Source organism: Podarcis bocagei, assembly GCF_964188305.1.
Source record: "Podarcis bocagei genome assembly, chromosome: 8".
Taxonomy (NCBI): Eukaryota; Metazoa; Chordata; class Lepidosauria; order Squamata; family Lacertidae; genus Podarcis; species Podarcis bocagei.
In genome coordinates, this window is record NC_138133.1 from 4,656,952 (window position 1) to 4,679,578 (window position 22,627).

A 22,627-nucleotide genomic window follows, 5' to 3' on the forward strand; every position below is an offset into this window, starting at 1 on the left:
GAAGATTATGACATGTCCAAAAGGGTTTGGAGTGGGAGATACTGCATAAATTTTGCAGAACTGCACAGAACACAGTTTTATTTTAAGGATGTCACCTAGAAGTCAGGGGTCCTCTGAGTAAGGAGTCGTGCAACTCATAAAAAGGAGTGTATGTTTCATGGATACAGTGTTTTGCACTTAATGCTTGACAGCCAGAGAGACGTCAAGGGAGACAGAAAACTGTTCCCACCCCTGGAGTGCACGCAGAAAGGCACAACAAGCATTTTCGCTCCATCTTCCCCAGGTTTATCCTCCCTTCTTTTCTGCAGCAGAGCCTCCCACATAGAGCGGCCCCGCCTCCCCAAGCAAGAGTGCTACAGAGTCCCTTGGGCATTTCATTATGCTCCATGTCTGGCCAAGCTGGGTTCCTTAAGGAATCATCTAAGCCTAGCGGAACAAGGACAGCCTGGCGCCAGCAAAGGAACATCAATAAAAATTACACAGGAAGAGTTAACACAAGGCTTGGCTGATCTACAGGTGCAATTAGAAATTTAAGCATAAATTTGGAGCAGCTCCCAAGAGCAGGTATGTCAGTGTTGCCAAAAAGTTGTTAAGATTCAGTTGTGCTTCCTGCAACGATGCTGGCTGCTGAGCCTGGCCATGTTAGCTTGGTCAAAAGACCTCAATTATAACCTCAATTATAACCCCTACCCCAGAGTCCATGGAGTTTTCTTGGCAGGGATACTGGAGTGGCTTGCCGATTCCTGCTCCAGGTGGATTATGGTGCTGGAGGAGACTCTTGAGAGTCCCATGGACTGCAAGAAGATCAAAACATCCTGAAGCTGAGGCTCCAAGACTTTGGCCACCTCATGAGAAGAGAAGACTCCCTGGAAAAGACTCTGATGTTGGGAAAGATGGAGGGCACAAGGAGAAGGGGACGACAGAGGACGAGATGGTGGGACAGTGTTCTCGAAGCTACCAGCATGAGTTTCACCAAACCGCGGGAGGCAGTGGAAGACAGAAGTGCCTGGCGTGCTCTGGTCCATGGGGTCACGAAGAGTCGGACACGACTAAACGACTAAACAACAACCCCAGAATCCAAGAGGGGTTCCCAAGATACTATTACATGCAACATACAGTGACAAATGATTCACTCAAAGTGTTTTTGTGGCTTCAAAAAGATCAGTCTGAAATTAAAGTAAATGGTATATTTTTCAGAAGCCTCCCCCCCCCCCCACCGGCCACTTCTCCTGACCCACCCACCAGCTCCTCCTTTTGCAGCCCTCCCTGCGTTCTCTGCCAGTCTTTGTTTAAAAGTGCTGTCCTCTTTGCCCCAGGGCTCTCCCTGCTTTACCTAACCTTTCCTAACCATTTCACAACACTGGGCTCCCTGATACTCACCTCTCCTTTGCTCTTCAGCCTGTCTGTGACATCCGGGCTGCTCAGCCAAGTCCACCAGCAGAGGAGCCAAGCCTCTGCCCCCCTCTTGTATTACATCACAGCTGCCCCATTAGAATGGCAAGAGACTTTACACACAACAACACCACAAACATCTGTTGTGCACTGTTATTTAGGTAATTAAACCAAAGAGAACTACAGGGAACCTCATCAGGTCTCTGTGCTTAAGTCTGCCCGGCAGGCAAGGCGGTGAAACACTTATCATTGATCCGCTGCCAAGGTGGGTCGTTTGAACAGTTGATGTAGTTTCATCATTTCATTCCAGACTGTGATGCTCAGTTCCTAAAACTGGTTGTCTTGGTGACATCACTCAGAAACACAACAGCAGCCTTCCTTAGTAATTATATGCATACCACTGGAAGTAGGTTTTATTGAACTCTGTGGTAGTTACTTCCAAGTAAGCCTGCATAATGGTACTACTGTATTGCTGCCTGTTGTTTAGCAAATCACCTTCAAACCTGTCTCCAAGCCAAGCCGTGACTTTGCCCTAGGCAGTAGGGTGGCAGCAGGACTGGCTGAGGAATACTGCACTCTCACCTTCAGCCTGGAACCCGCACATTTGCTTATTCAAGATAAACCATGGATGGCTTAGCATTATGTGTGAACCATGTGACTGTCTCTTCCATGTCCCGAGACACGGGGCATTTGCAGCAACCTGTACACCACCACACACCTAATAACTCAAGAAATCATCCTGTTCCAAGTCAATTCAGGAAACAGCGGAGCAGGTGAGAGGTTCTCTCCTCCATGAAGAAGAGGAGAAAGAAGAAGAGAACGTCATAGTGCTGGGCTGGGCAGAGAGTTTTAAACATCTCAGCACCATTATAGTAAGGGAAAAGATGCCCTCTTTAGAAGCATCATCTGAACAGTGGAGTGGAAGTGATTTTCCTCCCCATGGCACTCAGTGAGACTTGATGTGATATGACCGTTCCAGGAAAACAAAGTTAAGTGCAGCCAGAAGGAACCTTTAGCATCTTTAAAGGAGCAGTGGAGGTAGCCTGGGTCAGGCAGGATGGCCAGGCAAAATGCTTAGGACCAAGACTTTTGCCCTTTTAAAATGAAAGGGAAAGAGGACTGAAGGGGCACTGCTGCAAGCACACCACTGTGGCCCTGGGGAGCAAGGAAGGGCTGTGTTGCCTTTCCACATGCGCTAGAATGTGAGTTGGCCAGGCCCACCATGCAGCCCTCAGACTGAAAAGGGCTAGGCACTTCTGGAAGAAAGGGAAGGCTGACAGAGAGTACATATGAAATATATTTGTATAAAATGTAAGTCACTTAGGGGTCAGTCAGTTTGAGGGCTGCACGTCTCCCTTTCCTCTGGTGCTCTGGAGTTTTATGGAGCCTATAAAAGTTCACACTTGGTGACGACAAAGGAGGTTTGCTTAGCTCTGCCTGAGCTCTGATTAGTTTCCAGGATGGATTTGTTTTATTTCATTTAGGAACAATTTAATATTATGTAATGAAAGGATGCCATCAACATGGCAACTCTGGTTACAAGTCATAGATATTTCAACATTCTGGGTGTCAAGCCAATTTCAGACTGAGCCAAGGGGAGTTTATCCATCATTACATGGTGTCCTCCTCACCATATTTTGTAGCCATAAAGTGGAATTCACTGCTACAGAATGTGATGTAAAGGAGAATGGCATCCACAAAGGTTTTGCTGTATCAGCAATGTTTGGTACTGTAGTAGCAAGAATCTCTTCCAGTGTCTTTACTAAAATGATGCAGTTTTGAAATTGAGTCAGTATGTGATTGGAAGGTGAAAATATTTACTCTCTAATAGGTATTTTCCACATAGAACTCAAGCCTCAAATGGGGTGTGGAGAGTGTTGATATTTTCACCCCCTCCCATTGCAAGAATCTCCTGATCTGATGTTTTGAGAAAGGAGGGGGCGGAAACTACGCTTCTACTCTTCTGCTCCTGACTGCCTGCCTGACTCTGTGTGTGGAGAGAGTCTTATCTATGTAGTGACTAGATGGCTGAGTGAGAGATGTAACACTCATGCAAGCCGGTAGTTCTTTAGTTTGTAGTAGCTATTAGAAATAGTAGAGACATCACCTTGCCAACGAAGGTCCGTATACTAAAAGCTATGGTTTTCCCAGTAGTGATGTATGGAAGTGAGAGCTGGACCATAAAGAAGGCTGATCGCCAAAGAATTGATGCTTTTGAATTATGGTGCTGGAGGAGACTCTTGAGAGTCCCATGGACTGCAAGAAGATCAAACGTATCCATTCTGAAGGAAATCAGCCCTGAGCACTCACTGGAAGGACAGATCCTGAAGCTGAGGCTCCAATACTTTGGCCACCTCATGAGAAGAGAAGACTCCCTGGAAAAGACCCTGATGTTGGGAAAGATGGAGGGCACAAGGAGAAGGGGATGACAGAGGACAAGATGGTGGGACAGTGTTCTCGAAGCCACAAACATGAGTTTGACCAAACTGTGGGAGGCAGTGGAAGACAGAAGTGCCTGGCGTGCTCTGGTCCAGGGGATCACGAAGAGTCGGACACGACTAAACGACTAAACAACAACAACAAATTAGAAATAAAAGGAGTTATGCTTCACAGCTAGCTTCCGCGTTATTTATACTCTGCTGAGTCTGGTGCTCACAATGCACAGTTGTGGGTCCAGTGCACTGAGACCTGTTTTCCAGGATTGGAAGGTCTCTGAATGAGCTCCAGTCGCCTAGCCCAGTCGGGGCAGAACCAGTTATTGAGCCCAGTCGCTGACATTGATTGAAAGGCGTACTTCAAGCAGTTTCAGGGGCATATTTACCATTTATCTCCCCCTCAAAACCCTTTGGGACCATGTTGCTGTGCCTTGAAGTAACCTCATTCTGGGGGCATTGTGGGAGAAAACAATGACGCTCAGCAGAAAAGAAGAAGAAAATTGTCCAGCTACCAGCTGCAAGAATGTACCCCAAAACAGTTTGCCCATTTTTACTCTCCCACAGTGTAAAACTTAAAAAAAACAAACCCAAAAAGGTAGAAATAATTCTAACTTCTCTGAAGTGTTAGTAGTTTGTTGATTTGGACTTAAAGGCTTTTAAAAATGCCAGGCTGAGAGCAGCATCTAAATGCTGCTGGATAAGAGTCATGACAGATAGGACTTCACCCAGGAGGGATGAATACCGACCCTGCCCAAAAACGCATTTTTCCTTGCTTTGGACAAGGAAAACTAAAGTTTCCTTTTTTGTAAGCTGCTTTGAGGCATGTGGTGAAAAGCATGGTGTATATTCTAAAAATTTAAATAAATAAAAGCTGAAGTTTTGTGTCATTTACAAATTTGGGACCAGCCAACAACAGGAAAGTTTTGAAGCCTGCTTGTTCCTGTGTGCTGTTAATTAATCAAGACAAATGAGAAATAAATGTGTCCATCAAGACAGCAATGTTCCTTAGCTATCAGCATTTGACCTGGCATGTCCCACGTGGGTAAGATCTTCACTGTGTTTGAAGATGGAAGTGGTGAGAGACCAGCCTGGAAGGGCAAGTTGGCTGTATCCTGGAAGGCAACTCATCCTCCTGCTCTCTCATTGATATCTCAGGGCCACTATTACTTTGCAGTTAGCTGAGGTCTCAAAACATATTTGGCATTTCCCTATCACAAGGCAGAAATTAGAAACATGAATAACTGAGCCCAAAACAATAAATACTGGTATATAAATATATATTTGTAGAAATTGAGTGTCTTCTTCCATTCTTCTTCTTCTTCTTCGATCACTTGAAGCCGAGTAAGATTGTCTTCCATAAACACGGTTTTCACAATGAGTCCGTAAGTGACTGTGGAGGCCAATTCTGGATCCACACGTCCTTCCACAGTGGGGACATTGGTTTCTGGGTGGGAGTTGATCACAGTGTGGATTTGCCAAGTGTGCCTTCCTCTTAGCATGTTTCTCCCTTGCGCCCTGAGTTTGAATGTCTTCAAAGCCCATGACACCTTTGGTAAAGGCTGTTCTCCAATTGGAGCACTCGCAGGCCAGTGTTTCCCAATTTTTTGTGTTTATACTACGTTTTTTTAAAATTTGCCTTGAGACAGTCTTTAAACCTCTTATGTTGACCATTACGCTTTCCATTTTTAAGTTCAAAATAGAATAGTTGCTTTGGAAGACGATAATCAGGCATCTACACAACGTGACCAGTCCAACGAAGTTGATGTCGAAGAATCACTGCTTCAACACTGGTGATCTTTGCTTCTTCCAGCATACTGGTATTAGTTCGCCTGTTTTCCCAAGTGATGTGTAAAAATTTTCGGAGACACCATTGATGGAATCTTTCAAGGAGTTGGAGATTGCGTTTATAATCTTGAAGACATGAGGTCTTCCTAGTACATTGGTGCCTAGCAAGACGAAAAGAATCCGTTCTGTGATTTTCTTCGTCTAGCGGTTTTTTCGTCTTGCGAAGCAAGCCCATTGAAGGATTAGCGGATTAGCGCTATTAGCGGCTTTTAGCGGCTTATCTGCTGATCGGATCAGCTGATAAGCGGCTTAGCGGCTTAGAAAAAGGGGGGAAAGGGGGGGGAAAACCAGCAGGAACTCGCAAGACATTGTCGTCTTGCGAAGCAAGCCCATAGGAAATTTGTTTTGCGAAGCACCTCCAAAACGGAAAACTCTTTCGTCTAGCGAGTTTTCCGTCTTGTGAGGCATTCGTCTTGCGGGGCACCACTGTAGTACATGTGAAAAGGATCTTGTGGTCTTAGAAGACCACAAGCTTAACATGAGCCAACAGTGTGGTGATGATGTTGATGTAAATTTAAATTTGTATACCTCCCTATACCCAGAGGTCTCAGGGCAGTTCACAAGATAAAAATCACAATCGCTAATGCTATTCTAGGCTGCATCAACAGAAGTATAGTGTCCAGAAGTAATAGTCCCGCTCTATTCTGCCTTGCTTAGACCACACTTGGAATACTGTGTCCAGTTCTGGGCACCACAATTTAAGGATGTTGACAAGATGGAACATGTGCAGAGGAGGGCAGCCAAGATGATCCAGGGTCTGGAAAGTAAGCCTTATGAGGAATGGTTGAGGGAGTTAGGTATGTTTAGCCTGGAAGAGAGGAGACTGAGAGGAGATATGATAGCTATTTTCAAATATCTAAAGGGCAGCCACATGGAGGAGGGAGCAATCTTGTTTCCTTTTAATTTCAGGTCTGCACTCGATGTGTAAACTTGCAATAATAAAACCTGAGATTTTTGAAAATTCAAATGTTTCTTTTATTTTTTGTTTCTAGTTTCATAGAAAACAAAAAGTAAACTTTGATCATAATCAACTTTGTACATATTATTAACTTCCATAGGAGTTAAGCTTCCCTTTCTAAAATAAATATTTCTGTTTAAGCACAGAAAATTTTACATTAAAAATCAAGAAAAGGGAAGAAAAATAAACAGGGGATTTCTGTTTGCTGTTGTTTTCCAGTCTGAATGGCGGAACATTGCTCAATCCTCTAAATGGTGCCATGTTAGCTAATTGGTACAAGACGGTTTGGCAAGTTGCTTTGCTGGAAAAATTAACAAATGACCTACATCTGATTAATGCTGTTTACGTAAGCAAAGATGAAATACAAATGCATATACCAGCAGCATACAAAACTTTCTGGCTGCTATGAACCTTGTGGACTTGAATTTTGATACAGTCGTGCCTTGGATCCTGAAAAACTTGTGACTCGAACGTTTTGACTCCCAAATGCTGCAAACCTGGAAGTGAGTGTTCCAGTTGGCGAACATTCTTTGGAACCCAAATGTCCGATGAGGCTTCCGATTGTTTTTGAACGGTTCCAGGAGTCGAACCGACTTCCAGAATAGATTCCGTTTGACAACCAAGGTACAACTGTACTTCCTAATGGGTTTTGATGACAGATTAATGTTTTGGTTTGTTTTTTATTTTACTTTTGACTCCCCATGTGTCCTCTAAGAGATGTAGAGGGGTTTGCTTTGTACTATTAAAATTGTGTTAATAAACAATTAGACATTAGTGCCAGGGAGAACATTGTGGAATCCATTTTATGCCGCAGCAATAGATAGCATTTCAGCAATGTTTTTTAGAAATGTGTTCGATGCATATCAAAAAGTGGGGTTCAAATAAAAAAAAACCCTCAAATGTTGACTATTTTTAATGACTGCCACATTAACAGTAAGACAGCACTTACAATTTTTGTAAATAAAACCTGCTGTTATTTGGCACACCTGTGGAACACATGATGTCAAAGAGTCACACTTTGATGTAGAAAGCAGCAGCATTAAAACTGCAGTGTGGGACACTGTCTAGTACGCAAGTTGGAACGAAATAGAATTGCAACAGCCGTCTATTGCTCCTGAACTCCATCTTGACTCTTCAAAATGCTCAGATCTTCGCACAGCTCCAAGATATCCTTACGCAGAGTCCATGACATCAAAAACCTTCATCACTATAATACAATGAAAAATATCAGTTAATAAGCATATTTTGTAGGTGCAACGGAGCGTGTAATGGTGCATCTCTGATGATTCTCACATACATTTCAGTCATGTTTCTCTCCATGACAACCGCAGTTGCCAGAACTCCTTCTAGTGCGCCTGTTAGAGGCTCTGTCTGCACAGCTCCGTTCAGTTCTGTAGCCCATGGTCTTGATAACCTAAAAATAAGTCAAGATATTTACTGCTGAATAGTGCTTGTATTTCATATCATTGTTTTGCACTATGATGTACTTGTGAAGGACCAGTGTACAGTACAGAACTTCCCTTTACAAAAGGTATGATCTTCATCTACCTGTCCAAAGGCAGCTACATACAAACCTCCATTTCCATTCACATGAATATCATTTTCACTCAGGTGGGAATTGTTGGCCTCCTCTTCCTCTTCCTCTTCCTCTTCCTCCTCACTTGCTGGCTCTGCCACTTTCATCTGAAGGTTCACCAGCAACTTCGCTTTGGGAATGGTGGCAAAGTCTGAAAAACGTGGGGTGGAGTTGCACAGGTCAAGCAGCCGAGCAATAATTCACACTGGCCAGTGGACAGAACAGAAAAGCATCTTGAGTAAGAACTTGATATTGTATGTTATTTTTAAATCTTCAAAAGGTATCTAAGTGTGGGGGTGGGAGGTGGACTTTGAAGTACTCCTGGCTTTAGTCATAAGAAAACAAATTAACCTACCTTGTGGCCCATGTGGTCTCCGGTTCATCCAGCTGGGGTTCCCTCCCATGACCCATGGCCAGCACAAGTGCTTGAAATTTGGAGGTTTTCTTTTACGTGGCACTCAGTCATTCCATCAGTACATTGCTAAAAAAAAACCTCATGCTTTGCATGCTTTAATTGAGATTCTACAATGCTCTTCTCACCACAGAACATGAGTTAAGTGTCTGAAAACAGTGGTGATGGGCAGAGGAGAGCTGTCTCTTATCCAACCCACTGTTTCATTCTTCAGCAGGACTCTAACCCAAAGGTGAACTTCCTCTCCACACCAATACACTTCCTTGCCATGGTGCCATGGTGGTTCTGACATGGTGGAATGGTGCGTACTGAGCACATGAGTGCAGTGTTTAGGAAGCATGGCCCTCTGTTGGAAGGCTGATCTACCAGTTTTCCAGAAGAAGCAGAAATCCAGGAACACAAAGAGAAGTCACAGAACCACAGAATTGTTGAGTTGGGAGGTACCAAGAGCGCCATCCAGTCCAACCCCCTGCAGCGCAGGAATCTGTTGCCCAATGTGGGGCTTGAACCCACAACCCTAAGATTAGCTCACATGCTCTAATGACTGAGCTATCCTAGCTCAATAATCATTGTTTCAGTAAACGTTTTACTTGATGAGGATTTTAACTGGAATGGCTTCAGTACAGTGGTACCTCAGGTTAAGAACTTAATTCATTCTGGAGGTCCGTTCTTAACCTGGAACTGTTCTTAACCTGAAGCACCACTTTAGCTAATGGGGCATCCCACTGCTGTGCAATTTCTGTTCTCATCCTGAAGCAAAGTTCTTAACCCAAGGTACTATTTCTGGGTTAGCGGAGTCTGTAACCTGAAGCGTCTGTAACCAGAGGTACCACTGTACTCTCAAAACTAGAGCAACATGTTAACAACTCTTAACTAAACAGTTTCAATGCATACAATTATGACATCAAACAAGCTTAAAACCACAGAAATTAGGAAGCTGCTGCAGATGGTTCTCCAGCATAAACTGAGAAATTGGACTTCCGTGTTGACGCCATCGTTTAATGGCGGATTCCCTCCGAGCTCCGGAGGGAATCGGCTCTGCAGAGCTGGGTCTTGCCGCCGCGGCGACGCGGGGACCCTTAAAATCACAGGCGCAGAAGCCTGTGAGCGTAGTGACTCGGCGGGCACCATTTGCGCCCCCCCAATCCATGAAGGAGCCCTTCTAAGGGCTTCGGAACGGGGACGGGGTGCGGCGCGGTGCTGAGAGTACTCCCTCATCTGCAGAGTGAAGCCGCAAGCCATTATCGGAGAGCGCCGACTTTTTCCTTGGGACATTCGGACTTTAAAACATCAACCCGTGAGTAATACGGAAATTGGAACTTTAAAGAAAAATTTGTTGGAATCAGGAACGAGCGGGGAAGGGTTAAAAATGAAGTCCGCCCCCCCCCCCTTTGTAAACAATTTAAAGCAAAGGACCTGCTAGCTAAGGTCGAGAGAATTTTCCTTTTCTTTTTTTGTAAAAGACTTTAATTTCACGGTTTGATATTACAAGAATTTTTACTGGAGGATAAAAGATTAATTTCGAGAGCTGAAGTGCTACCCCCCCAGACCCGGGATCGCTCCGTGAGAGAGCTGGTTGATGAAATACTGAAGAGCTTGACAGCTGTCAGATTAGCTGTCAAGATGGAAAAAGAGAACTATGTCTTTGTTGCTTCTGCTGGTTATATTTGCTACAATTTGTTGAAAATTTGTTGAAAATAAGGAAGGGCTGATACAAAATAACTTGATCTTTGGACTCGAGCTGAAAAGAATATTAAGGAGCTAAAATCCCCCTAGAGGGACTCAGTGACATTACAGGAATGGCTGGAGGAAGGAAAATCCAGGCTGAATTGGACAGAGCATTTGTTCTCTTGGGAAAGTTACAAGGCCAATTTGATGTTTTGGCTACAAATGTTACAACTCTGGACTTAACAGTAAATAACATTCTTGAATCTGATAAGGACTTGAAACAAGAAGCCCATTCAACTGGACAAATAAAGAAACCTGAGAGCTTTGAGAATATGGAGAAGGAGACATATGTCGCCCCTGAAGAAAAGGAAGGAGGAACTGAAATTTTGCAGATGTTAAAGGAGAGCTGTATTTTGAGGCCTGACATGATGGTAATAAAGGAAAATAAAAATCTGATGTGGAAAGCGCAGCCTGAACTGGAGATTGAGAAATGGAGAGATCTTCTTAAGTGGAGATCAGAAGACCTAAGGATTACAAATGTGATTAAGGTGGAAGTTAGAGCTTTGGGGACTTTTGGACTTGAAAGGAACAAGAAACAAGAATTGGAACACCCCATAGGCTCTACTCTTAAGTATGGAGGCCTAGCTGGAAGAAACATGGTTCCTGTTGGGCCGGAGCTTCTCCAAGATTTGGTGTCTTATATTAAGGACTATCAAAAAGACTGGCAGAGAGGAACTGAGAGAGAATTAAGGGCCTCGGACGTGAGATCTCCAGGCTGATAGTAGATTAAGACTGATGGATACTTGTGGGGGCTGAAGCCGGGAAAGGGGGGGTGGAGTTTGGGAATCCAAAGGGTTCATAACTACAATTTATTTTGTTTTTATTTTGTTTGTTATTGGTATGTAAAATGGGAAATTCGTGGAAGGGAACTATGGTCGACCTTAGGAAAAAACGTTTTAAGAATAAGAATCGATGTATAAGTTCGAGGTTTAAGTTTGGATAAGGTAAAATTGGATTTCTAAAATGAACTAAATTAAATGAAAATAAGGTTTGCAAAAATAAATCTAAGATAAACTATTAAGTTAAAGTTGAGAAATAAGTAATAAGAATTTGCTGAGCTAATAATTAGAATTGGAATACAAGAAGGGGAGGTGTGAGGAGGTCTGAGAAATAAGTTAAAAGAAAATAAGCAATTGAAATTTTACGTGTTTTTAATTGTGTTTTAAGTTTGGAAGTAAGTGATAAGAAAATAAGGGATTGAAATTATACCTTTTTTTGTTTTTGTTTTTTGTTTGTATTATTGTGTATTATTGTTCTTTCTTTTTATATATAATTTTTGAAACCTTAATAAATATCTTTAAAAAAAAGAAAAGAAATTGTACCACACCATTTCCCCCTTCCCCCGAGAGCTGGTTATTATGTGCTCTGGAATCCTCTTCGTTTGGCAGTAACGCTATTTCATGGTCTGCACCTGCTTTCTCCTCAAGGCCGTGGCAGGCAGTGAGACACCTTCAGCAAGCTTGAAGATGCCCAAAAGATCTTACCATGACATTCCTACACGTGTTAAAGATCCAGTTAGAAGCGGCTGCTTTCTATCCAGGTGGTTTGCCACCTGTGCAATGGATAGGCACTTCTGCCAGTAACATTTTAAAATTAATTTATTCGTTAAATTTGTATACTACCCTTCATCCTGGCACCTCGAACAGGATCACTATTGAAGTAGAAAATACATTTGTCACAGAGACTTATTTTTTACTATTTTCAGTTTTTATACATTTCAATAATTTTACAATCATTTTAACATTTCAAATCTCGACTTCCTTCCCCTTCTTTCTGCAGTTCCTTAAATTTATTTTTTGTATTTTCTGCATATTCCAAATTAACTTAACTTACTCATTCATCTACTTTAAATCTATACTCTTATAAAACTGCAGGTTATTGCAACAATCCTGCTAATGTTCTTATCTGTTTCCAGTTTGTTTGTTAATACTCAATAAACCATTTCCATTCTTTTATAAAAGGTTTGTGCATCATGAAGACTTCTTGGCAGGGCTGGTTAGAGGCTGGGGAGGATTGGGGCCAGAACATGGAGCCTGCTGGTCTGGAAGGCACTCACCTGGATGCTCACCTGGGGATGGGCCAAGTGGGCTTTTCTGGAGGGCTCCCACCTCATTGCCACTGAATGCTCCTACTGTGGTGGAAGAGCTGCCTGAGCACAGCCTCCTGTCAGCGATGCACTCCCTGGGGAGGCCCCTGAGACCAAATCGGGCCATGAGTGGGCCATGTTGTCTCTTCCTCCATCACAGTGTTGACTGTGATGGCAGCAGCAGACCCAGTCTATGCTCAGGAGCACCTGCTGCTTGGGACAATCACCATGCGAATGGCTGTGCCCATGCCGCTCTTCATTAATCCCTAGCCATGTACCTTAGAGCACTATATGTAACCTCTGAACCTGATCTATGCAATCTGTAGCCTGGTGTATGTTCGGGCGGTGTGGTGAATTTTGGAATAAAGCTTTTGGCAAAAGCCAAGCTGAGAGTCTGAGTACTGTCCATGAGTGGAAGCCAGGAAAGGCTAGAAACAATCCTATGGGATTGCTGCCTCTCCCTGCCCCTCAATGACTCAATTTGGATAATAATTAAAATAGTTCCTTTCATGGACAAATACATGAAATGACTTCCACTCGGTTGGGAGACTGATGAAGCTTCGCATTGCCTGGGCTGGGGGCTCTGCTGAAGCTCTGACCAACTCTAGGGTAGAGGAATGACCTGGCTGGTTGGCAGGATCACTCCTAAATGCTCTCCTGCATATTCAAGTTCAGTCAGTGCATTCCATGGGCGTAGCCAAGGAGGGAAGGGCAGCTGTCCCCCTAAATTAATAAAAATCAATAAAAATACATTGCAAACTGTGGTTCTGCTCCCCCACAACAAAAAGCCTGCCCCCCGCCCAACAAAAATCCTGGCCATGCCCATGGTCAGTCCCATGGTTCTTTGGGGAGCTGAAAGTGACGCAGTTGCAGCCAGAGCGTTGGTGTGGCAAGACCATCCTCGGGTCCTTTTCTGTTTTGCCATCGCTGCTTCTGCGCAATATCTCGTCTGCGAATTACTTCAACTGGTGAGGAGGCTAGTGACATTCTTCCCGCTAAGGAGCTCAGTACGCAGTGTGAGCAGTTTGAATGACATTTCGCAGATCAATTGCTTACGCTCATCCTGCCTCGGACTCCAGGGTGAATTGCTTCTGGATGGTACTCTGAATCATTTTTATCAAGTTTTCATGAATGCATTTCACTTTGTACAACTTGACTATGTGGACAGAATTCTTGGAGATACTGTGTAAACACATGTGCTTAACCCCTGCCCTTTCTGAGCTAATTGGCATGCTTGGGAGATTAACTGAGCCAGAGGTTCTCAATGCCTCTTAATGTGAAGGTTTTATTCTCTCACTTCTGAAATAGGTCATTATGAGACAGTAGCAGCTGCCTGAAGTAAACAATATGGCAGGCTGTGAGGGAATGTTTCAAGGGGGAGTCACTTCACTGAGTACTGTAAGAGAAATGACAGCTTTGGAATGACTGGGAAAGAATTCTGACAAGGACATGTCCCTTCCCAGCTATAGCTGGGGCTGGAGGTTGTGAAGGGGGACCCAGCACATTCAATTCTGAGGCCACCTTCACCATCCTGGCCACCTGCCCCCACAAATGTGTGGCGGAAAATGCTTCTTACAGGCATGTTGCAGCTACCCCAAGGAAATCACTGTGCAAGAGCCACCAGGAGTACACCATACTGGTGTGGAAACTCCCATCAATGTAAGAATTATTCCTTAGAAAATCAAAATTAAAGAACAATCAGCATGTCTTATTGTACCTAACACCACATTTTTGTCCAAACTGAGTTTGCTTTGTTTCTACTGAGTGCACAGATTAGGGAAGAATAATATTAAAATCCTAAATTCTGTTCCTTTCATCAAGGCAGTTACATCTTGCTTTATTGAGCAATCTAACACCCGCCTATAGCAAAGGAAGAGAAAAATGAACAGGAGAGTTCAGAGGTATGTCAGAGGTTCATGAAAAACCTTGAAGGCTCTGATCCTAATTCTTACTCAAGCAAAATTCCTTGTACAGTTGAAAACCGTAGGTCCAGGCATCTGCAGAATGCCGTCCAATATAAACACTTGCTATGATCTGCATAACTTCAGCACTTTGATTCAATTTAATAAATGACAAAAACAAATTGCCATTGGTTTATGGAAATGTTGTCCATTGCAGAAAGGAGAATACTCTACTGACCCCTCCAGATCTATGCTAACTGCTTGTCCAAACCATTAATGAGCACCAGAAGTCCACATTTATCAAACATGCTGATTGGTAGGCACCATAAGAGCTTTCCGAGCAGTTCCCTTATTGCAGAAGTTCTAGAAGCCAAATCTGAAAGGCTCCTTTAGCCCCATTTCTTATTCCTGTTGCTTAGACTAGGTGGTCTTCAGACGCTAGGCTATGATCCAACCCTACCTACATTTCTGTCATCTGAATTTAGATTTAATTAATTTATGTGCCTCAAGCAGATTGTGGGTGTTTCTGCTTTGCCTTGAGAACCTCAAAGAGAAAAGTCTCCATAACCCTCACATTGAGGTGCACTGAGGGTTTGTGATTTCCCAGTTATGGCAGTGGCTATCCAAAATGAAGCATGGAACTGAATCAAGAGTCCCAGGCTGTTAACAAATGGCACTCGACCAGTTTCCCTGCTCTTTGCCCTCCCTCAGTCAACAGGCTTAGTCTCAGTTCTAACTATCCTCCATTTTTTCTTTTCCTGCCTTCTTCCTGGTCAAACCGAGCCAGAGGGAATTTCTATAATAACAAACCATGCATATATAGTGGGAAATGAAAATTCTGAAGTCAGTAGTATGACATGCAAAATTCTTTCAGTGTCCCTTTCCATTTGAAACACTTCCCTCCAGCAGAAAAGGGGGTTTGATTTTAAAAAAATTAACGTGTCTGCAGAATGAAGGAGGCCAGAGCTAAAGTTGTGTCACTAGAGCTTCACATTCCAAAGGGTAGCAAAGACCTTGCACTCCATGCAAGCTTGAACTCGCTGATAGGCTCATGGCACCCAGTGGGGAAACCCCCAAATCTGTCTGAGGAGAGCTGCAAAGGAAAGCCAAGTGCCAATAAACATTAACAGGGCCTGTTATCAGCCATTCTGTATTTTAATGCAGCTATAAGGACCTGGCTATGGAGGACGGAATCGGTTCCCAGTCAAATGGTTTGTGTCAGCCTGACACCAGACGCCTCTTCGTCTTCCTAAAAGAAAGAGGTTTATGGCCCCTGCCAAATTTAGTTTACAACCTGTGTCTGATACCAGCCATCTCAGCACACGTCTGAGAGAAACTTTCCTGAATTCCAAGGCTAGGATGACTGTTACTTATAGGTGAGACAGTAAGGAAAGCTATGTATTACTATGAGGATTGCTTCACATTTAGAAAGCCCTGTGAATTGAAGAAGATCTCTTGGAAATCTTGAGCCATGAAGATCTAACATGCAGCCACAGAAAATGCTGTGATCCAGGACCTTTCCTACACAGAACTGTTTTCTGGATCAAAGTCAGGCCCACTGGCTCTCCTTGCCCTCACATATCCGAAAGAGTTGCATGTATGGTTACCAGACGTCCCCGTTTCCCGGGGACAGTCCCCGGATTTACAAATCTGTCCCCGGACAAAATCCGTCCCCAGAATTTCACTGGATTTCATTTAATGTCCCTGGATTTATATTTTAAGTGTTGTAGATTTACTAGTAGGGAATGAATGTTGCGTGATTGGTTCAACGGCACAAGACACATCATACATATGGGGACTTCCGGCGAGGCAAAATGGCAGGCGCCACGGCAGCGAGCAGCTCCTGAAGCCAGCAAGAGACAACTGCGCTACCAGGCTGGCTCTGGGCTGCTGAGACTGGCACTGCCAAGGGGGAACCGCTGGACCCCCTCCCCCACAACCCAAATTGAGCCGGAAGCGAGAGCGACCGGCCACCCAGCCGACTGCCCAGTGGTGCTCCGGGGCCAGGAAAACCCGGGAGCCAACACAGAGAGAAGGAGGAGAGGAGAAGGAAGAGAGAGAAAGAGGAAGGAGAAAAAAGAGGGGAACCCTGACCTTGCCGCAGTGAGAGGTAAGGAGATGTGGCCGAGCCTAGCGCTCCAAGAGATCAGGCCAGGGCCCAGAGGAAGGATATTACTTTTAAAAAACCAACACCTTTTTTCTCTTTTTTTTAAAAAGTGTCCCCGGATTCTTTGAAAAAGATCTGGTAACCTTATGTTAAATGTCTGAATTGGGGGGGGGTGGAATCCACTGGCGGCTACATTCCCTTGAGCATACTCTGTTGGGGTCACATCCTGGCAGTGAGCAGAGACAAAGTCAATTGTGGGGACCTGTCACCCCCTTTCCCCTCTCTGACACCCCTCCTCTCTCTCCCACCCCCACTGGAGGGGGGCAGGTGTCTATTTCCAGAGGGCTTCCCCCCCCCCATCCTGCACATTCACACACATTCTTCCATCACTGTTTGGGCTCCCCCCCCCCATTCCCCCTACTTCTGTCCTCTGGGCTCCCCCACCTGAATGGAATCAGGCCAAGATCTAAATGTTGCTCATTCCTGGTCTGAAGTAGGGAGATTAAATATTGGTTAATAAAATTTTAGTCTACAAAGATATCCTTAACAATTTTAGTGATGGTTTTCGGAGATCTGATGCATCCAATGTGCAAAAACATAGCAAAACTGTGTTTGGTGTATGTCAATGTGCAATTTAAGCAAATGATGCCATATTTAAAATAAAACAAAATCATAAAAGTATCTTATATTTGCATAAAAGGTAGTAGAGACAGAAGTTAAAAGTAAGCATTGTGCATTGATGAAAAATGAATAAAGTAACTGAGGAAGAAATAGAACACTATTGGCATTCACTATTGCTGCCTGCTTTCCAGAATGCCAACAGGAATGGTGCCCAGTTTCTGACTAAAAACTAAAGACAATAATCTCTCCAAAGATCAGAAGGCAGATAAAATGAGAAATCTTGCGGGTTCACACCAAATGAGTGAGTGGAAGAAATTCATGCAAAAGCAAGCATTTCAGTATTTGAGGAGACTGGATATCTCCTTTATAAAGTGTCATGATATATATTGCTATATGGACACACACACACATAGCAACTTCTCTAAGAAAAATAATAATTGACTAATCACCAGATGAATCTGTCAATTAATAAATAACAGATTTCTAATTATTTTTTAAGGCATACTGTCATGTTTTTCCAGAACAGAGCTGAAGACTTATAAACAAAAGTAAAGTACTATAGCATCTATGTACGTGAGATCCATCTGAGCCAGCCTTAAGCAGCAGAGCCTGCTACTTTGAGGGTTTTAAAAATTATTATTTGCAGGACCTACCGGCAATGCCAAACACTAAGGAGGGAATCTGGCCAACTGCCAGAGGAACTAGGCATTTCTCGGGCGAGAGGGAAAACAAATGACAGCCTCCCATTCTTGAGGATTTGAAGATACTGTAGACTCCCTATAGAGAACTGAGCTGCACTGCAGATGTGGCAGACACAAAACCACATGGCCGGGTACAGGAGTTGGTGGGGCACCTGAACTCTGCATGCTGCATGATATCTTCTGCTTTGTGAAATGGGACTTCACCTGCCCCCCACTCCACCCAAAACTGGTTCTGGATTTTCTCCCAACCCTGAGGAGCAGATGTAGGAATGACAAGGCAAGTGGGGAGTTCTATTGCACAAGTGGAAGTCATTCCACTTGTACAATTACCACATTTTTTGCTCTATAAGACTCACTTTTCCTCCTAAAAAGTAAGGGGAAATGTGTGTGCGACTTATAGAGTGAATGCAGGCTGCGCAGCTATCCCAGAAGCCAGAACAGCAAGAGGGATTGCTGCTTTCACTGTGCAACGATCCCTCTTGCTGTTCTGGCTTCTGAGATTCAGAATATTTTTTTTCTTGTTTTCCTCCTCCAAAAACTAGGTGCGTCTTGTGGTCTGGTGTGTCTTATAGAGCGAAAAATACAGTATTTGGTTGAATACAGCCCATAGTCTGCACAATGACAAATGTCTTGTCTCATTTTTATTTGGGTACAAATCGGTGACATCCCTACATTCTGACTCCAGAAGAAGCCCAACTGACTCAGCTAAGAAACAAAACACCTCAAAAGTCGAGGGACTGTTCTTCAGTAATTGCAGGGGTCTATTTTTTATTTTATTTTTTAAAGAGAGATCTCTACTGAATATCAAGAGAATAACACATAGAAAACAAACAAAACAAGAATGCAGCCCCCAAAATAAAAGGAAAAAGGGCAGCGTAGCGTGGGGGGTGCAGGGGGGCCGGCTGCACCGGGCGCAACATCTGGGGGTTAGGGTTAGGGGGCGCAAATCCACGGGTTAGGGGGCGCAAATTACTTGCCTTGCCCCGGGTGCTGACAACCCACGCTATGCCACTGCGCCGCAGGCCAGACAAACGAGTCCCTCGGGCCTTATCTGGCTCGCAGGCCTTAGTTTGGGGACCCCTGATCTACAGGTAGCAATGGATGCCCTATCTGTGAAAAGAGTCACAGCTCCCCTCAGCATATCCAGTGCTTGGAAAATGTGGCCTTCCTTCTAGAGAAGCCGCCCATCTGGGCTGGCATGATAATCTGGGAAAGTTTCAGTGCAAGCACCCCTCAGGGCCAGGCTGAGGATGTCTGCAATGAAAAACATTGCGCGCCCTCCTTGCCTTGCGCCTGACGTCTGCCATCAAGAGCCACAGCCCTGGGCAAGAGGAACACAACAGGCTTCTCTACTTCCACCTGAGCGCAATGAGGCAGCGGGGGGGGGGGACGCAGCAGAAGCAACAAGACATGGGAATGGGGGGTGCCAGCTTCTCAGCTCATCGCAGGTCGGGAAAGTTCAGCTTTAGTTTCAGAGACAGAAAAATTAAATAGGCTTTGTAGTGTTTATTAAATTCCCTTTAATTATAGGACTGGGCTAACTGAAGAGCCAACTGAAGACAGTTTAATTAAAATAGCTGTTGACTGATGGTATCTTCATGTTGTAAGTGAACTGGGGCACTTCAAAAAAGGAGGGGGAAGACACAGAAACTCTGCAGTGTGGCAAACCTGTTCCCATTTATTTCAGAGAGAGCAGATGGGAGAGCCAGTGGGTTCGCTCTGCTGACACTTGTTGGAGAATAACCAGCTTTGTCAAAATGGGTGAGCGCAACACTGCCACCTAGTGCTGATACGTAATCAGAACAGCCATTTTGTTGTGTTATAATTCAAGTATTATTTTTATGATGACAAGCCACTTCAGAGCATTTTATTTAGAAATATATTTATATAAGCTGCTTATAGACTGCCTTAAAAAAAAAAGCTCCCACGGAAGTTTTACAATACAGATAAAGATGTAATAATACCACTGTTGAAAATGTAAAACAACAACAATAAGAGGTTAAACCAGTAGATGGCAGAGCAGGATATAAAATCCTATAATAATAAGAAATTGAAGTTCACAATTAAAAGGCCTGGGAGAATAAAAAGGCTTTGGCCTGACAACAAAACTACATCAAGCTAGGCACCAGGCAAGGCTTCCTGCGGAAAGTATTTTATAACCACCAATGCAGTTTTGAAAACATTTTTGAAGGCAAGAGACCCCTGTCCCCCAACCCATACCCACCAACATTTCTCTGATGAAAATAGGGACATTGTATTCTACATCAGGAAGCTTCTCCCACGTTTGATCTGCCACGCACATAGACACCATGTACCCACATACATTGCTCACCTTGAGCCAATTGCCACCTGCCTGCCTAACCCACCTCACAGGGTTGTTGTAAAGGAAAAATATCTGAGGGGAGAGACCATGTACAACACTATCAACAGATCGATGGAATGAAATAAAATTTTAGCTGTAAGCTGCCTTGAGTCCTTGTCAGGGAAAAAGACGGGTTAACGATATGAATGATCAGGAGAGTTAATCCTATTGAACTCAGTAGGACTTAGTTCTGCGTAAAAATGCTTAGGATTACAGTGTAAGGCTGTGCAGTCTTTACCCAGTTACCTGGGAGTAAGCTCCATTGAATACAGTGGGACTTACTTCTGAGCAGATAGGTAAAGGCTTGTAGTGTAAGGCTCCAGTTATAATAAAGAAATAAACACTCCACCTATTTCCTTTAAAATGTCTGGCTGCTGAAGAATTTAAAGTGAATTGGTTACATTTTCCTTCGAAATTATAGGAAGGGCTTCGTATGGCAGTTTCACCGTTTCCTTCATTTGGTGCAGGTATTTTATTTTTGTATAAACAGGACTCAGTTTGTGCACCTACACGCAGCAAAGTCTCCTGTTTCCAAAAAGGACAGGAGCTGGACCGTCCCATCTCTCCACCACTTTTAATCGAGATGAGGAGGGGAGGAAAAGGGAAAACTAGGAGATTCCGGGATTAAATCAGAAACTGGGATGGCTTTTGTAATTCTAGGACTGTCCCTGGAGAATCAGGACACTTGGAGGGTATGCCCCCACCCCAATATGATGTATCACTATAGACAAACCTGAAAGTTGCCGGAGCAGAGTTCTCTAAAGTGTGCTTCGTTTTTCTGTGGTTAGCCCGCAAAATCTTGCAGAAATGGAACAAGACTCATGCCTGCTCTGAGGCAAGAATTGAGCCAGAAGGCACGAATGGCCAAGCTCAGTTGCCACCTTTACCTAAAAAATCAAAAGAACATTGAGCAGATTGCTCAGTACAGCAAAGCAATTTGATTGTCAGGTGTTGCTTTTTAACACCTTGTCCGAGCAACTCCTTGTCCTCTGAATACCACTCCAGCCATCCCATGCCAAGTTCCTTCAATGGCTTATTTTTTACCTAGCACAAGGAGAGATCTATGAAAGCAGGGAGGAATGGAAGCAGCAAGAGCTGGGGCCTGCCAGCCTAGGTTGGACATCAGTGCTGAAGGGCAGAGGCTCCTGCTGGTAAACGCAGGACTAGGTGTGCCCTTGCAGACCCTGACAGGTGGGCCTCAGAGCAGTCACTTCATCCCTTCATATTAGGAGCAGGAAGGAAAGCGCATGCCAAATCTGAAAACGCGGCTGCAGAATCATCAGACCCACATCAGACCCAACAATCTGCCAGGAAGGAACATATTAGAAGAACTCTCCTACGTAAGGCACTAATTCCTGGGCTAAGGAGGTGGCATGTCTGTCATGCAGCCAGGTCACTGAACGCAAATGGGCTGCAGGGGGGGGGGGAGCCTTGGTTTGGTTCTTGCTCTGGGCATGTTACACAATAAAGCTGCTCCAGAAGGCTATTTTCATGTTGCATGTTTTGCCCTTTGCAGAAGCAACCCTCAAAGAGCAGGCATGTGTTCGGTCTACAAAATGGGGGACATGCTGTGCACATTCCCACCTATTCAGGAATCTCAGGGTAGAAAACACAGGATGTGGGAACCATAACATCACATGTGTACAAAGGAAAGATAAGGAGAAGCCATAAACTGAATAAGGGAAACTTCAGTGCTGTGTGACAGTGCTGGTGTGGGAAGAGTGCCTTTCCTATTCACTGGGGAGCCAATAACCTTGGGGTGTCCAAAGAGAAGCTTCAGCTGAAATATTCCATCAGCAGGAAACTAACCTCCCCTCCATTCCTTACCTGTGAAATGCACTTGCACACATGTATGATCTGAAAGTGTGCAACAAAAACACTTTGCACTTCCTCTAGGGACAGAGTGTGTACCATTCAGTCATATTTCCTTCTTTTCTGGGGAATGGAGGAGAATGAGCCGTGTTACCCAGACAACCTTCTATTGAGTACAGTGCCCAAGACTGCTTGGGTTTTTGTCAGCTACATCATGGAAGCAAATGGAGGAGCAGACAATTGAGAATGGGAGAACAAGGCCCCCAAGAAAACAACCAGGGGATTTTTTCGCCTCCCTCAGTTTGTAGCTACTGGTTACTCTTAGCGTTCTGTATTAGTTATTTACTTCAGAATGTTTCTGAAGCCTTTATTCTGGGTTCCTCCTGAATAAGACAGCTCAGCCTGAACTATCAGTTCTCTAAGGAAATTAGAAGCTAAGCTGCCATACTTGTAACAAAAAAAAGCTAATGCTATTCTAGGCTGCATCAACAGAAGTACAGTGTCCAGATTAAGTTAAGTAGTAGTCCCACTCTATTCTGCCTTGGTCAGACCACACCTGGAATACTGTGTCCAGTTTTGGGCACCACAATTTAAGAAGGATGTTGACAAGCTGGAACGTGTGCAGAGGAGGGCAGCCAAGATGATCCAGGGTCTGGAAACCAAGCCTTACGGGGACTGCTTGAAGGAGCTG

The 22,627-nt window shown here is 44.1% G+C and overlaps 1 protein-coding gene and 1 long non-coding RNA gene across 4 annotated transcripts in view; both read right to left on the reverse strand.

Annotated features, from left to right (window-relative positions):
- Positions 1 to 22,627, reverse strand: part of NRG2 (neuregulin 2) — a 146,381-nt gene that overhangs the window by 108,174 nt on the left and 15,580 nt on the right. The window lies entirely within an intron of this gene.
- LOC308593922 lies at positions 6,773 to 16,400 on the reverse strand. Its single transcript, XR_014011083.1, has 4 exons — positions 16,070 to 16,400; positions 8,205 to 8,357; positions 7,928 to 8,044; positions 6,773 to 7,837 (listed from the first exon to the last, which is right to left on the reverse strand). It is a non-coding gene; the product is annotated as an uncharacterized lncRNA (long non-coding RNA).